This window comes from Schistocerca americana, chromosome 3 (assembly GCF_021461395.2).
Source record: "Schistocerca americana isolate TAMUIC-IGC-003095 chromosome 3, iqSchAmer2.1, whole genome shotgun sequence".
NCBI classification, from domain to species: Eukaryota; Metazoa; Arthropoda; class Insecta; order Orthoptera; family Acrididae; genus Schistocerca; species Schistocerca americana.
The window spans coordinates 145,348,550-145,365,097 of NC_060121.1; the positions used below are offsets into that span (position 1 = coordinate 145,348,550).

General features: G+C 45.6%; 1 long non-coding RNA gene across 1 annotated transcript in view; it reads left to right on the top strand.

Moving 5' to 3' along the window:
* The window catches only part of LOC124606801, a 647,945-nt gene that overhangs the window by 300,993 nt on the left and 330,404 nt on the right, over nt 1-16,548 (top strand). The window contains exon 4 of the long non-coding RNA XR_006978729.1: nt 13,555-13,584. This is a non-coding gene — a long non-coding RNA (uncharacterized LOC124606801). The remainder of the gene's footprint in view (nt 1-13,554; nt 13,585-16,548) is intronic.

Below are 16,548 nucleotides of genomic sequence, written 5' to 3' on the forward strand. Positions count from 1 at the left end.
AATTATCCTAAGGACAAACACACACACACACACACACACACACACACACACACACACACACACACCTATGCCCGAGGGAGACTCGAACCTCCCCCGGAACCAGCCGCACAGACCGTGACTGCAGCGCCCTATACCGCTCGGCTAATCCCGCGCGGCAGTTTATACATTTTCAGTCATCGTGACCCGCTCGAACAGACATGCTGATACAGCGCCCTTTGCATCGACGGAGAGTCATTGCTCGGGAACGATACAAACCGACACATGCGGGAATACGTTGTAGGGCCTGCTTGTATACTGGCTGCCTATATTAGTAATTACACTACTGGCTATTAAAATTGCTGCACCATGAAGACATGCATATGATAAACCGGTATTCATTGGACAAATATATTATACTAGAACTGACATGGAACTACATTTTCACGCAAATTGGGTGCATAGATCCTGAGAAATCAGTACCCGGAACACCCACCTAAGGCCGTAATAACGGCCTTGATACGCCTGGGCAATGAGTCGAACAGAGCTTGGATGGCGTGTATTGGTACAGCTGCCCATGCAGCTGCAACACGATACCACAGTTCATCACGAGTAGTGACTGGCGTATTGTGACGAGCCAGTTGCTCGGCCACCATTGACCAGACGTTTTCAATTGGTGAGAGATCTGGAGAATGTGCTGGCCAGGGCAGCAGTCGAACATTTTCTGTATTCAGAAAGGCCCGTACAGGACCTGCAACATTAGGTCGTGCATTATCCTGCTGAAATGTAGGGTTTCGCAGGGATCGAATGAAGGGTAGAGCCACGGGTCGTAACACATATGAAATGTAACGTCCACTGTTCAGAGTGCCGTCAATGCGAACAAGATGTGACCGAGACGTGTAAGCAATGGCACTCCATACCATCACGCCGGGTGATACGCCAGTATGGCGATGACGAATACACACTTCCAATGTGCGTTCACCGCGATGTCGCCAAACACGGGTGCGCCCATCATGATGCTGTAAACAGAACCTGGATTCATCCGAAAAAATGACGTTTTGCCATTCGTGCACCCAGGTTTGTCGTTGAGTACACGATCGCAGGCGCTCCTGCCTGTGATGCAACGTCAAGGGTAACCGCAGCCACGGTCTCGGAGCTGATAGTCCATGCTGCTGCAAACGTCGTCGAACTGTCGCGCAAATGGTTGTCGTCTTGCAAACGTCCCCATCTGTTGACTCAGGGATCGAGACGTGGCTGCACGATTCGTTACAACCATACGTATAAGATGCCTGTCATCTCGACTGCTTGTGATATGAGGCCGTTGTGATCCAGCATGCCGTTCCGTATTACCCTCCTGAACGCACCGATTCCATATTCTGCTAACAGTCACTGGATGTCGACCAACGCCAGCAGCAATGTCGCTATACGATAAACCGCAATCGCGATAGGGTCAATCCGACCTTTATCAAAGTCGGAAACGTGATGGTACGCATTTCTCCCCCTTACACGAGGCATGACAACAACGTTTCACCAGGCAACCCCGGTGAACTGCTGTTTGTGCATGAGAAATCGGTTGGAAACTTTCCTCATGTCAGCACGTTGTAGGTGTCGCCACCGGCTCCAAGCTTGTGTGAATGCTCTGGAAAGCTAATGATTTGCATATCACAGCATTTTCTTCTTGTGTGTTAAATTTCGCGTCTGTAGCACGTCATCTTGGTGGTGTAGCAATTTTAATGGCCAGTAGTGTATTTTGAAGGGGATTAGGTTGTTTTGTAAACAGTTTGAAAATAATTCCGGTTTTTTGGGTACCACTTCGTATATTCCTTTCCAGGAATAACGGGTTGGCAACAGGGAGGCATCCTGCCACACTTTAACTTCATCATGCTGATTCCGTTAGTAACTATGATGACCCTGCGCCGATGCGGGACAAGGGCACAAGGAAAAGAAGAAGAAGAAGAAGAAGAAGATGGACTGAACTAGTAACTAACGAAGAGGTACTGCAAGGACTTGTGTGGAAAAGAGCATAATGCATCACTTGATTAACAGAAGTGGTAAATTGATAGTACACGTCCTAAAGGTTTTAGGAATAGTTATTGTGTTAACGAAGAGAAGTTTGTGTGGGGGTAGGGGGGGAATTATAGAGGGAGACCAAGTCTTAGGTAGAGCTAGAGGGTTTGAAGTGAATGTAGCTTACAGCAGCGACGCTCAAATTAAGATAATATCGTAGATTAGAATAACGTGAAAACAGCAGTCTGACAGCACACCACAACAATAGTGTCAAGTACAAGTGTGAAACCGTGCGAGGTGGCGCAGTGGTAGCACACTGGACTCGCGTTCGGGAGGACGACAGTTCTATCCCGCGTCCGGCCAACCTGATTTAGGTTTTACATGATTTCCCTAAATCGCTCCAGGCAAATGCTGGGATGGTTCCTCTGAAAGGGCACGGCCGACTTCCTTCCCCATCCTTCCCTAATCCGATGAGACCGATAACCTCGCTGATCGGTCTCTTCCCCCAAACAATCCAATCCAATCCAATCCATACAAGTGTGAAGCCGCTATAAGAAGGTCGTTTACAGAGTGTTACGTTTGACTGTGAACAGTTGCATCCTCGCTGTGCATGCGTGGCCGGTGCGACGCGGCGCGGCGGTCAGGTTGCGGGCGGCGGGAGCCGGCAGCGGGAGCCGGGGCCGGCAGCGCGGCCTAGCACTAGCGCTGGCTTGCCCGGCGACGCGCTGTCAGCCACCTGCCGCCTGCTAATGCGGCATTAGCGCCAGAAATTGCTTGTCCGTCCGTCTCGGCGGCGGCGCCGCGCGGCGCTGGCGAATAATTCACGCGGCTGCATTAAAGATGACGGCCCGCGCCGGCATCACCGCCGGATTACCGCGTTGTGCTCTGCCGTGCCGCGCCGCGCCGCGCCGCAACCCTGCTGGCGGCCGCTGGTAGCCACCCAGCGTGCCCGGCCCCACTGGATCCGCGGAAAATCGGCAGCTGCTGTCACAAACAACCGATCCTCTGTACAGGCACAGAGAGCCGGATTGTGCAAAAGGCACCAAATCCGACAGGGATGCTGCACCTAGTCTGAAAGGGATACATGCCACAGCATGACTACTTGCCTTTTTTGCATGGCTGCATCGTGTACACTTTCGACACATTGCACTCCTGTCTTCTTACATCCTCTGTCCACCTCTTCCTCCACCCACCTCTCTATGCACGTTACCTCCTACCATTATCTCCCCATACCTCTCAGGCATTCCACTTGCTCACTACTACATGCAGTCTGCCTGTTTCCTGCACCTCCCCCTCCTCGCCCTCTGATCTCCTGCTCCCCCTCCCTTTCTGGACTTCCGGAAGGCGACTACTACGGTCGCAGGTTCGAATCCTGCCTCGGGCGTGGATGTGTGTGATGTCCATAGGTTAGTTAGGTTTAAGTAGTTCTAAGTTCTAGGGGACTGATGACCTCAGAAGTTAAGTCCCATAGTGCTCAGAGCCATTTGAACCACTTCCGGAAGGCATTCGATACAGTTCCGCACTGTCGCCTGATAAACAAAGTAAGAGCCTACGGAATATCAGACCAGCTGTGTGGCTGGAATGAAGAGTTTTTAGCAAACAGAACACAGCATATTGTTCTCAATGCAGAGTCGTCTACAGTCGTTAAAGTAGCCTCTGGCGTCCCACAGTGGAGTGTTATGGGACCATTACATTTCACAATATTTATAAATGACCTAGTAGATAGTGTCGGAAGTTCCATGCGGCTTTTCGCGGATGATGCTGTAGTATACAGAGAAGTTGCAGCATTAGAAAATTGCAGCGAAATGCGGGAAGATCTGCAGCGGATAGGCACTTGGTGCAGGGAGTGGCAACCGACCCTTAACATAGACAAATGTAATGTATTGCGAATACATAGAAAGAAGGATCCTTTATTGTATGATTATATGATAGGGGGACAAACACTGGTAGCAGTTACTTCTCTAAAATATCTGGGAGTATGCGTACGGAACGATTTGAAGTGGAATAATCATATAAAATAAATTGTTGGTAAGGCGGGTGCCAGGTTGAGATTCATTGGGAGAGTCCTTAGAAAATGTAGTCCATCAACAAAGGAGGTGGCTAACAAAACACTCGTTCGACCTATTATTGAGTATTGCTCATCAGTGTGGGATCCGTACCAGGTCGGGTTGACAGAGGAGATAGACAAGATCCAAAGAAGAGCAGCGCGTTTCGTCACAGGGTTATCTGGTAAGCGTGATAGCGTTACGGAGATGTTTAGCAAACTCAACTGACAGACTCTGCGAGAGAGGCGTTCTGCATGGCGGTCTAGCTTGCTGTCCAGGTTTCGAGAGGGTGCGTTTCTGGATGAGGTATCGAATATATTGCTTCGCCCTACTTATACCTCCAGAGGAGATCACGAATGTAAAATTGGAGAGATACGAGCGTCCACGGAGGCTTTCCGGCAGTCGTTCTTCCCACGAACCATATGCGTCTGGAACAGGAAAGGGAGGTAAAGACAGCGGCACGTAAAGCGCCCTCCGCCACACACCGTTGGGTGGCTTGCGGAATATAAATGTAGATATGTCTGTCCCCTCCATGGCCCTTGTCTGTCCCTCTCCTTAGTTTCTCTTTCTATGTCCATCTCGTCCACTACTACACCCTCCCTGCCCATCTTCCCTTCCCCCTTCTTCTCTCCACCTCATCCTCCCTCACGATCCTCCTCCCCTCTCTCTATCGATGTGTATAGCCCCTCCACAACTGGTCGATAAAACAGACTGATACTACTCCCACAAGATGCCTTTCGTGCAGGACACACTACACATAAAGGGCTTGGAAACTGTTTCTTGTCCCTGACATGTAGCGTACCCTGTAAAAGCAAGTCGATAAAGCAGGATGATAATACTCCAACACAACATGTCTATTGTGCAGGGCAGCGTACAGTCTGGGGTTGGTAAAACATTTTTGCCTCAGATGTGTAAGCTGACCTTTAAAGCTGGTCGTAAAGGCAGGTTGAAACGATTACCACACAACACGAGTGTCATGCAAGGCAGTCCATGTGACATGGGCTTAAAAAAATGGTATAACCACGTTTTTTCCTGTATCTCTTTTCCTATTGGAGCCAGGAGGTTATTTACTTCACGCAGCTGATATGCATGAAGTTTGCTGTTAGGGTGCCAAATGTGGCTGAAAGCAGTCCAGAAGTTTGTGAGGAGATCTTGGACATACAGTCTAATATATATGGTGAACATTAATAAAACTGACAAACTGCAAGGATTGATTCCTTAATGGATATGGAGGAAAAAAAAGTCCTGTGGAAATGCAGTGTTGTCGCTACAGTTTGTCGGCTTTATTAATGTTCACCCTGCATATATGTCAGAAGACTCAAGGTCAGTGATGAAGTATCGCAGTCGGTCGCCAAGATTGTGCTGGTATGCTAGTGCTGTGTTAATGACCATGAGGTTGAGTGTGGGTGGCTAGAGAAGTTTTTCGTCATTAATATGTGCCAGAGAAATCAAAAAGAAATGCTTATGAGAATGACAGATTCATCATATAGAAAAATCAAAACAGCCTGTGGCGAAATTAAAATCAATGGCATCAAGCTTAAGAGTGTAGGATCAGTATCATTGTTAAATGCAGGGGAGAGAGCAGATTGATAGGAAGAGCACATTAAAGGCTCTACGACGGTAATAAACTGTCATCATAGAAGAAGAAATTAGAGTGCGTATGGAAGACATAGGGGATCCAGTGTTAAAGTCGCAGTTTAACAAAGCTTTCAGTCAAATGAGACGGAAGGCGTCGATAACATTCTTTCACAATTTCTCATATAATTAGCGGTAATGACAGCCGAACGAATATTGTACTTGGCGCGTTGACAATATGACACTGAAGGCATACCATTGGACTTTCGGGTGAAGGTTGGTTACTGCCGCCGTCCCTACATACGCTTTCTACTGTCTATGTCTACAGCGTCCGTCCCCATCCCCCCCTCCACCACAGCTCAGCGCCATATTAGATAATGTTTCCGGTTCAAGCCCGCTTCAGTCTTCCAACTGCTGGGTTGCAAGCTGTGTTTGACTGCTGTCTGTATTGAGGATGCTGTCAGATATTACTGTCTCGAAAATGGTTCAAATGGCTCTGAGCACTATGGGACTTAACATCTGAGGACATCAGTCCCCTAGAACTTAGAACTACTTAAACCTAACTAACCTAAGGACATCACACACATCCTTGCCCGAGGCAAGATTCGAACCTGCGACCGTAACAGTCGCGCGGTTCCGGACTGAAGCGCCTAGAACCGCTTGGCCACCGCGGCCGGCTATTACTGTCTCGATCGCCTTTTTTATGTCACTAGGCCGAGCGGTTCTAGGCGCTACAGTCTGGTAGGCAGTAGGGTATTCGCAATGTTTCTTGAGGCCTCAAAACGGAATCGATTTGTGCTTCTTTAGTCGCCGGTTACTCTTACTGAACCGTGTAGTGGCAAAAAGTCGAGCATCTTCGTGTCGTCTTCAGGATACTTTACAAATCGCAGAACGGTGAAAACGCCATGGATATTTAGCATCTTGTCACGGCTGGAAGCTCTAGAAAATATTGTTAGCCTGTATCACGTGACAGCAAATATTCATACAAAATTACAGAAATGGCTCTGAGCACTATGGGACTTAACATCTGCGGTCATCAGTCTCCTAGAACTTAGGACTACTTAAACCTAACTAACCTAAGGACATCACACACACCCATGCCCGAGGCAGGATTCGAACCTGCGACCGTAGCGCTCGCGCGGTTCCGGACTGAGCGCCTAGAACCGCGAGACCACCGCGGCCGGCACACAAAATTACAAACTTCATTCATAGTTCAAATGTTAGTTGCAGCAGTGGATTTAAAGTTACTAGCATCTCGAATCTTCAGGAAAGCGCCGTCGTTCCTGCGCATGCATGCACGAATGAATCACCAACAGCTCGTGGATCTCTGCGAGCAATTTTCATCCACAGGTGATTCAAGCAGTGAGGTGAGTAACTCGATTCCTACGCACTGCACTTTTTGGACTCGAGCATAACGCTGAAATGCTGCACTAGATATTAAGCGGCCGCGGCTATATACCGCCTGCATCGTGTCATAAGCCAACAGACGGATACCAGTTCGCGCGGAAGCTGTTCCTCAGCTGAATTCCCCGCCACGAACCGGGGCTGAAGTAAACACATGGCGACGATCGACACACGGTACAGGAACTGATTCGGCTGGCTCGTTAGAATGGGACTCCCAGCTCGGCTGTGAACGACTCTTGCCAACTTTTCCGCTGTGTGCCGACGTTAATTCACTGTTGACCTTTTCACCGGACATTCGAGCACTCGCTGCGCTATTCGCTGAGATGAAAAGTCCTCATCAGGCACGTCTCACTGCTCGTAGGTCATCGGGACAGAAAATTAAATTCGCCACATTTTTGCTTAAAACGCATTTGCGCAACTAGCTCAGTTCGAGCGCGAAAGTGCATGGACGCGTGAGAAGTGTGCGCAGAATTGGGCGAAATAAAATATACTTGTTGACATTGCAGAAGTATCATGTACGTCACATGTTGCTCCGAAACTGAGCGAAAAAACTGCTCTCTCCGTAACATACAATTATAACCTTCCTAAAGGTTGTTTTTAACAGCATAATGCCGCGCTAGTCATGGTCATATTGGAGAGGATTACGTTGTTGACTTAAAATGCGTCCTGAAATTCGGCTCTACCAGCCAGTTACAAGAAGCTCTACAAATTCATTTCGCACTTTGGTGTTTCTCAGACCACAGCAAATATAATATTACGTAAATTGCCAGCAAAAAATTCAAGAACCAATCTTGTATCCAGTAAAGGAGGATTGGTCACACATTCTGACCCATGCTGCCACGTGGCCACTCTCCTTTCTATAACGTATATAAATGGGATGCTGCTGAGTACACAAAGCCGGCCGGTGTGACCGAGCAGTTCTGGGCGCTACAGTCTGGAACCGCGCGACCGCTACGGTCACAGGATCGAATCCTGCCTCGGGCATGGATGTGTGTGATGTCCTTAGGTTAGTTAGGTTTAAGTAGTTCTAAGTCTAGGGGACTGATGACCTCCGATGTTGAGTCTCATAGTGGTTAGCGCCATTTGAACCATTTGATGGACGTGTACGGATTTGGACACAGTCTTATGAATACATGGACTCTGCATGTCAGCAAGAGACTGTTGAAGCTGGTGGAGGCTCTGTGGGACGTATGATATGGAGTGATACGGAGTGCTACTTCTAGATACGACTCTGACAAGTGACGCGTACGTAAGCATTCTGTCTGATGATCCGCATCCATTCGTATACATTGTGCATTCCGACAGACTTGGGCAATTCCAGCAGGACAGTGCGACACCCCATACGTCCAGAATTGCTACAGATTAGATCCAGGATCACACTTACGGATTTCATCACTTCCACTGGCCACCAAACTCCCCAGACATGTATTGAGCATATCTGGGATGCCTTGCAACGTGCTGTTCAGGAGAGATCTCCACCCCCTCGGACTCTTACGGATTTATGGAGAGCCGTGTAGGATTCATGGTGTCGATTCCCTCCAGCACTACTTCAGACATTTGTCGAGTCCATGTCACGTCGTGTTGCAACACTGCTGCTTGCTCGCTGGTGCTCTAACAATATTAGGCATGTGTATCAGTAGCTTTGGATCTTAAGTGTATTTGCCAGAAGCTAAATCAGGATGGATGTACAACCATATAGTTCGACGTGACAATGTCCCGCACCAGAACGTTATTGTCAGAAAATTAGTTGCTGTTATTGGCATTGTCGCGGTCCTCGGTCCAAAGATTCGTTCGATGCAGCTCTCCACAGCAGTCTGCAGTGTGCAGGCCTCTCTATCTCTGCATCACTGCTGCAATGCATATCTGTTTAAACCTTTTCGCTGTATTCAAGGCTTGGCAAATGTCTCGTTACAAATTCCAGAAAAAACTGCGTTACGTTCGGAAAATTATTTTGATTCTATACTGTAAAAATAAATAAGACGAAGATGGAGGAGACGAAGAGGAGTTGGAAGGAGAATATTGACTTCTCAACACATCAAAACTGGAAACAAGAAAGTGGTGAAAGAAGTGAAAGAATTGTTGTATCTAGGAAACTAGACTGCGCAGGATGGCCGAAACAAAGGAAGATGCCAGAAGTAGATAAGCACAGGCGAGGAAATTTTTTTCACTAACAGAGTTCTAGTGAAGTCGCATATTGAATAGGACTGAGGAAGTTGCTGCACGTCTATGTCAGGCGTATACCACTGCATGTGAGTGGAGAGTGGATCATCGGAAATCCAGAGAAGAAAAAACTGCAAGCATTCGACATGTGACCTTATAGAAGAGTGTGAAAAATTAACGTCCTATAGCTTGCGTGTTATTTTACTAAATTTTGACTGTGATGATGTTTTTGATAGTTTGCTTAGGAATTATTTACTTGTCTCTGGAACACACGATAATCAGAATACATAAAAATAAACGTTTTGTACTTTTTTTGTACAATAGCCAACGGCCAATGCAAATCGCACGTGTGTTTTAATAACCAAAGAAATTGCAAACTTTAAACTTCAAATTTCAGTAGGAAAATTGGATTTTCTATAGTAACTTTTTGTTGAGAAAACTGTTTCACAAAATCGTTTTTCCACTGCAGTATTAATTTTGCACTTCGCTATGTGACGCTAATTAAGAAGACAAACGCTCCCTCCCATTAACTGTTACGAAAATATCGGGATGGTTCTGAATAAAGCAACAACTAAAGTAGAAATTAGTCTGCAGGTCTACTTTCTTTATGTTAAATATTCTCTTACCACAAGTACACATGGATGGATGCACACTTGTCTATCACAAAATAGTGAAATGCTGAACAAAATTTAAACATTCATCTTAAATATTTGCTTGAATAGTGCTGTCAGAATCAACTTATTTTCAAAACAATCATTACCTGTTTATGAAGTTTAAATTTTACTTCAATATTGCACGAATTTTTTGAGTGTTTGCTCATTCGATAAATTGTCTTACAAGCAATTGCTAATCTCTTAACAGTCTTAGTCAGGAAAAACTTTAATATTGTAGGTATATTATAAGATACGGAACAGGATCCTATCACAGGCACCGTGACTAAAGTCAGGAGCAGTGTCGATGGATCATAAAGCGTATATCAGGCGCCCTCTCGTCTGTGTAGCGAGGACGCCGTGGTCATGGTAGCAGCTGGTGTGTTCGTATGGTGTTATCTTTGCCCAGGCCACGGCGTTCGTATAGTTTCCTGCCGTTATGTAGACAGGAGTGACACCACCAGCAGTGACCAGTGGGTAACATATTTCAAATTTACGCAATTTTAGCTGTTGTATAATGGAGTCTTTCTGACGGATATCTATAATTTCACAGTGTAAACGCCCAGAAGATGGTCCCTACGTTTGGTTGAAACCGGTTGGCGGTATAATACTAATAAATGCGATTAAGACTGTTTTTGAATAATTGATTAATCATACTAATCGCTGCTGCATCTCCACAATCATGTTGTCCAAAAATTTTATGTTGGTGTTATTCTCACGATAAGTTTTATTGCTGCAATATTATTCTGCACTTGTGGGTTAAAGTAAAATTCTGTGTTAAAGCATCAATTCTCGCCAGTCAAAACTACATTAATTTAACTGAAAACTAAAACAATGAAAAATTCCCGGTTTTCTTCAGGGTTTTTCTCAGATGAAAAAAGTCCCACGTTTTTCCGGACTGTCCCTGAGAAACCCAACAAGATCCCACAGGATAACTTTGTTTTTGGAAGTAACTACTCAATAAAATATAGCTTCTCATTTGCCACTGATCCGAAAGACATACAAAGTACTAACAACCGCCGAATGATCCCTCTAGATGTAACAAATCTGTGTACTAACACCTCCATTCACGATGCTTCAGCTGTTATTAAACAAAACCTAATAAAATACAAGAACATCTCCCTGGCTTAAATCACAGATTTCATTACTCTTCTCGAGCTGATAATGAAATACAATTATTTCTCTTTCAGTGGAAAAATCCGCAAACGAACAAATGGACTAGCTACGGGTGCCAGCAGGAATGTTCCTCAACCACCTAGAGCACAGAAGGTTTCACGAAAAGCCAACACGCGTTCAAAAATTTCAGTTCTAAAGAATATATGCAGGCTTTACATTTCTGATCTTTGATGGGGAAACAAAGATTTTGTCCAAGACGTCCTGCAAACGTTTAACAAAATGCACAGGAATATTAAATTCACCTGTGAGCATGCAAAGATTACCAACATGTCTTCCAGTTTTACAGGAAACCAGCCACCACAGACATAAACATACATCTCCCTTCTGTCACCCCAACATGCACAGACTAGCAGCATGCTGCTCAGTGATTCGTAGAGCTCTAAAAATCCCACTGAGTGTCAAGAGCCTCCTGAATGAAACGAAATCATAAAACAAGTAGCAGCAGATAATGAGTAAAAGCCCTCACTAATAGACAATATAGTTAAAAAAAGTAAATGAACCAAGTGAGTGTCAAGAAGCTAGTAACACTAACTGCTTACATCCACTTCCTCGGTAATACCTCGCAAAAAAATTGCCAAATCTTCAAGCGACACAAAATAAGACTGGCTTTTCGAAGGAACAATAAAATTTTCCAAATACAACCTCATGTCACAAAATGCAGTCAACATTGATCCTTCCTTTGGCACATATAAAATCATACACAGTAAATGCCCCGCTCAATACATAGGTTAAACAGGCCGTAACTTCTACACCAAGATTCTTGAACACATCAACGCCTTCTGATTCAACACATCACACAAACCTGCAATAGCCTCCCATCCAAAAGATACAGGACACCCATTTGAGAATGTAGAAAGCCACCTTAAAATATAGATAAACTGAACAAAGGACTCGGAAAATCTCTGTATAAACAACTAGAAATCTATATCCACAGAGAGAATCTTGGGGAGCATCTACTCAACAACCATAGTGAAACAGACAGGCTCATCCAACTTTTCATAAGCTTTGCCAAAGCCCTTTAGTCATTCTCATTACTATTTCAGTGCACACCAGTTTCTCAATAAGTTCACCCTACAATATATGTATGTATGTATGATGTGGTGTAATCATTTTATATATAAGAAATTAACAGAGTAATTAAATTGTGCACATGTCTATATTCTGGTGCAGCCTATTCACATTTTCTAACACGAACCATTTAAGCACTCTTTTTTTTTTAAATACATATTTCGGTATATGCACCTGCCTAATGTATTAACTAACTTAGGGCCGGCCGAAGTGGCCGTGCGGTTCTAGGCGCTTGCGTCTGGGGAACCGCGAGACAGCTACGGTCGCAGGTTCGAATCCTGCCTCGGGCATGGACGTGTGTGATGTCCTTAGGATAGTTAGGTTTAACTAGTTCTAAGTTCTAGGGGACTAATGACCTCAGAAGTTGAGTCCCATAGTGTTCAAAGCCATTTTGAACTAACTTAGACAAATGCCCATATCCTGCTGCAGCCATTCTTATTTTTTTAAAAGGTAAACGTATTTGTGTAGAAGTCATTCAGTCTGTTATCTTTGTATCAAATGTAAGTAAGCATATCTGTAACATTTACATCTTTAAATTGACGATGTAAACACAATGTACAGTGGCGAGAACATAAAACAAGCAGTAGTATGCAGAATTTTTACGACTCTGTCGTCCCTGTAAGTACAATTCACTGTCGGAAATTCATTTCGCCGGCCATAGGGGCCCAGCGGTTCTAGGCGCTTCAGTCCGGAACCGCTCGACTGCTACGGTCGCAGGTTCGAATCCAGCCTCGGGCATGGATGTGTGTGATGTCCTTCGGTTAGTTAGGTTTAAATAGTTCTAAGTTCTAGGGGACTGATGACCTCAGATGTTAAGTCCCATAGTGCTCAGAACAAGTTGAACAATTTTTAAAAAAAATTCATTTCTTTAACCTCAAAAACACCTTTTCTAAATAAAGTTTTTATCACTAGCAAAAGACGCAGCATAATCCACACTACCCCTGGTCTGCTATATTGAAAAGAAGTCTGTACTCTTCACCAAAACCAGCTATGTAAGTAAACAGTTATCTACTTGAAGATGATGGTGTAAACCATCGAAACGCGCAGTGGCAAAATAAACAAATGACTGACGCAGAAAACTATTTTATTTGTATTCATCAACTATGGCAGCAAATCACATCTGCAGCGAACAAGTGTTTCGTGTCGTCTGTGGGGCGACGGTAAGCTGGCAGAAAGAAGTCCACACGACAGCCACTACCGATACTTGTACGGAAAGTAGTTGGTCACTGGTTAATATGGAATGACAATATAATTCAACGAAGCAACACAGATCCACATTTCCGCCTATGTGAAAATTCTGCTCTGCTAACTGTAGAACAAACCTTTTTTCGAGAAAAAGTCTTTATTATTTAATCTGTACTCTTTTTTTCTGATATGTCTTATATAATAAACATTGTATTACTTATTATGTTATTTAAAAATAAATATTTGTAAAAAGAAATATATTTGATTTCCATTCACTTTACTAAAAGTGTTTTTTTCTTTTGTTTTAGGAACCTCGGCGCGTTGGTAGCTAATTGGAGGTAAGAACAAATCCAGTATCAGATACATCTTCCAAGCGTCTCACATTGTATCAATACATATGTGTCAATATGTTTCCATGTTTGTCTAAGTTAAACAAATATGTGTTTTGTTTCAGCTGTTACCGTTTCCGTGTGTAGTATCTGAAGACAATGAGATGTCGTACGTGAAGTGTTACAGTTACTGTCTACGAATTAACTGATTGTAATGACGTAGGATTTACGAGGAAAACCTCTGTCACAGTGTTCTTCATACAGATTTATATGTCATTTACATCATGTAATTCCTTTTCAGGACGAGAGTTTCCAAGAAAAGACGTCATACATTTTATACCATATACACTCCTGGAAATGGAAAAAAGAACACATTGACACCGGTGTGTCAGACCCACCATACTTGCTCCGGACACTGCGAGAGGGCTGTACAAGCAATGATCACACGCACGGCACAGCGTACACACCAGGAACCGCGGTGTTGGCCGTCGAATGGCGCTAGCTGCGCAGCATTTGTGCACCGCCGCCGTCAGTGTCAGCCAGTTTGCCGTGGCATACGGAGCTCCATCGCAGTCTTTAACACTGGTAGCATGCCGCGACAGCGTGGACGTGAACCGTATGTGCAGTTGACGGACTTTGAGCGAGGGCGTATAGTGGGCATGCGGGAGGCCGGGTGGACGTACCGCCGAATTGCTCAACACGTGGGGCGTGAGGTCTCCACAGTACATCGATGTTGTCGCCAGTGGTCGGCGGAAGGTGCACGTGCCCGTCGACCTAGGACCGGACCGCAGCGACGCACGGATGCACGCCAAGACCGTAGGATCCTACGCAGTGCCGTAGGGGACCGCACCGCCACTTCCCAGCAAATTAGGGACACTGTTGCTCCTGGGGTATCGGCGAGGACCATTCGCAACCGTCTCCATGAAGCTGGGCTACGGTCCCGCACACCGTTAGGCCGTCTTCCGCTCACGCCCCAACATCGTGCAGCCCGCCTCCAGTGGTGTCGCGACAGGCGTGAATGGAGGGACGAATGGAGACGTGTCGTCTTCAGCGATGAGAGTCGCTTCTGCCTTGGTGCCAATGATGGTCGTATGCGTGTTTGGCGCCGTGCAGGTGAGCGCCACAATCAGGACTGCATACGACCGAGGCACACAGGGCCAACACCCGGCATCATGGTGTGGGGAGCGATCTCCTACACTGGCCGTACACCACTGGTGATCGTCGAGGGGACACTGAATAGTGCACGGTACATCCAAACCGTCATCGAACCCATCGTTCTACCATTCCTAGACCGGCAAGGGAACTTGCTGTTCCAACAGGACAATGCACGTCCGCATGTATCCCGTGCCACCCAACGTGCTCTAGAAGGTGTAAGTCAACTACCCTGGCCAGCAAGATCTCCGGATCTGTCCCCCATTGAGCATGTTTGGGACTGGATGAAGCGTCGTCTCACGCGGTCTGCACGTCCAGCACGAACGCTGGTCCAACTGAGGCGCCAGGTGGAAATGGCATGGCAAGCCGTTCCACAGGACTACATCCAGCATCTCTACGATCGTCTCCATGGGAGAATAGCAGCGTGCATTGCTGCGAAAGGTGGATATACACTGTACTAGTGCCGACATTGTGCATGCTCTGTTGCCTGTGTCTATGTGCCTGTGGTTCTGTCAGTGTGATCATGTGATGTATCTGACCCCAGGAATGTGTCAATAAAGTTTCCCCTTCCTGGGACAATGAATTCACGGTGTTCTTATTTCAATTTCCAGGAGTGTACATGCAGAGATGGTGTCTCTTTGATTTTCAGGGCTTTTAAAATCCTGTGGTTGTATAGTGTGTTGTGTTATACATCTTTTATATGCACGTTTGCAACTCTTCCAAAGTGATTTAGAATACCTGAAGGTATACTTGTTTTTACTGACTCAGGCATGAGGTGCTACAGCTACCGTCGTTAATAACACCCGAAGATACCGTGGAATTCTGCGTCGGAGACTCTTTCGCAGGTAGATGTTTCATTCTCGCGGGAACGTTCTGCACAGTGAGCCATCAAAGGATGCAATACGGACAACCTCAGAGATTCAGTTTTGTAGCACTAAATAATGGAGTACTAAGTCCAATGAGTTAACAACAGTTTGTTATGGGCTGTTTATTAGTTACACATTGAAATAAAAAATAATACGACAGTAATGTTCCAGAGCTGCACGCAATGTTTAACACTTACTCATATGATTGCATTTTTGAAGAGTAAATGTACAGAAATTCGTCCTGTACCTATTGGTGACAGTAATTTAGGTAATTAGAAGTTACGAGATGTTAGGGAATGTCAGTAGTATAACTATCCAGTGCCAACAATGTAAACAGCCTAAATCCCAGGAAACCGAACTTGCAGAACAAAAAAGCACTGAAGATCATTGCTACCATCGCTTCCTGATTCAGATAACGAACCTGAGCACATCTTTTCTTTATTACACCACATCCTTAGTATGTCAAGGGAGCGAAGCTAGAATTATTCGAATAACGTCACAAGTGTGCTCTTTCGTTACTCACAAAGGGAACTCCACATCGCACCCCTCTCAGATTTAGTGGTAAAATGGCTTAGTGGATAGCCTGTCAAAAACTGAACACAAATCAAGAGAGAAAACAGGAAGAAGGGTTCAAAAATGGCTCTGAGCACTATGGGTCTTAACATCTGAGGTCATCAGTCCCCTAGAACTTAGAACTACTTAAACCTAACTAACCTAAGGACATCACACACATCCATGCCCGAGGCAGGATTCGAACCTGCGACCGTAGCGGTCGCGCGGTTCCGGACTGAAGCGCCTAGAACCGCTTGGCCACACCGGCCGGCGGAAGAAGGGTACTGAACTGCGAAAAACTCAACGTATGCTAGCTACATCGAGCAATTGTGAAGAACCACAGCATCGTGGCTGTGTGGTCACATTGTTGGACAGCGAAGCAGGGGATCTGTGTTCAAATCTC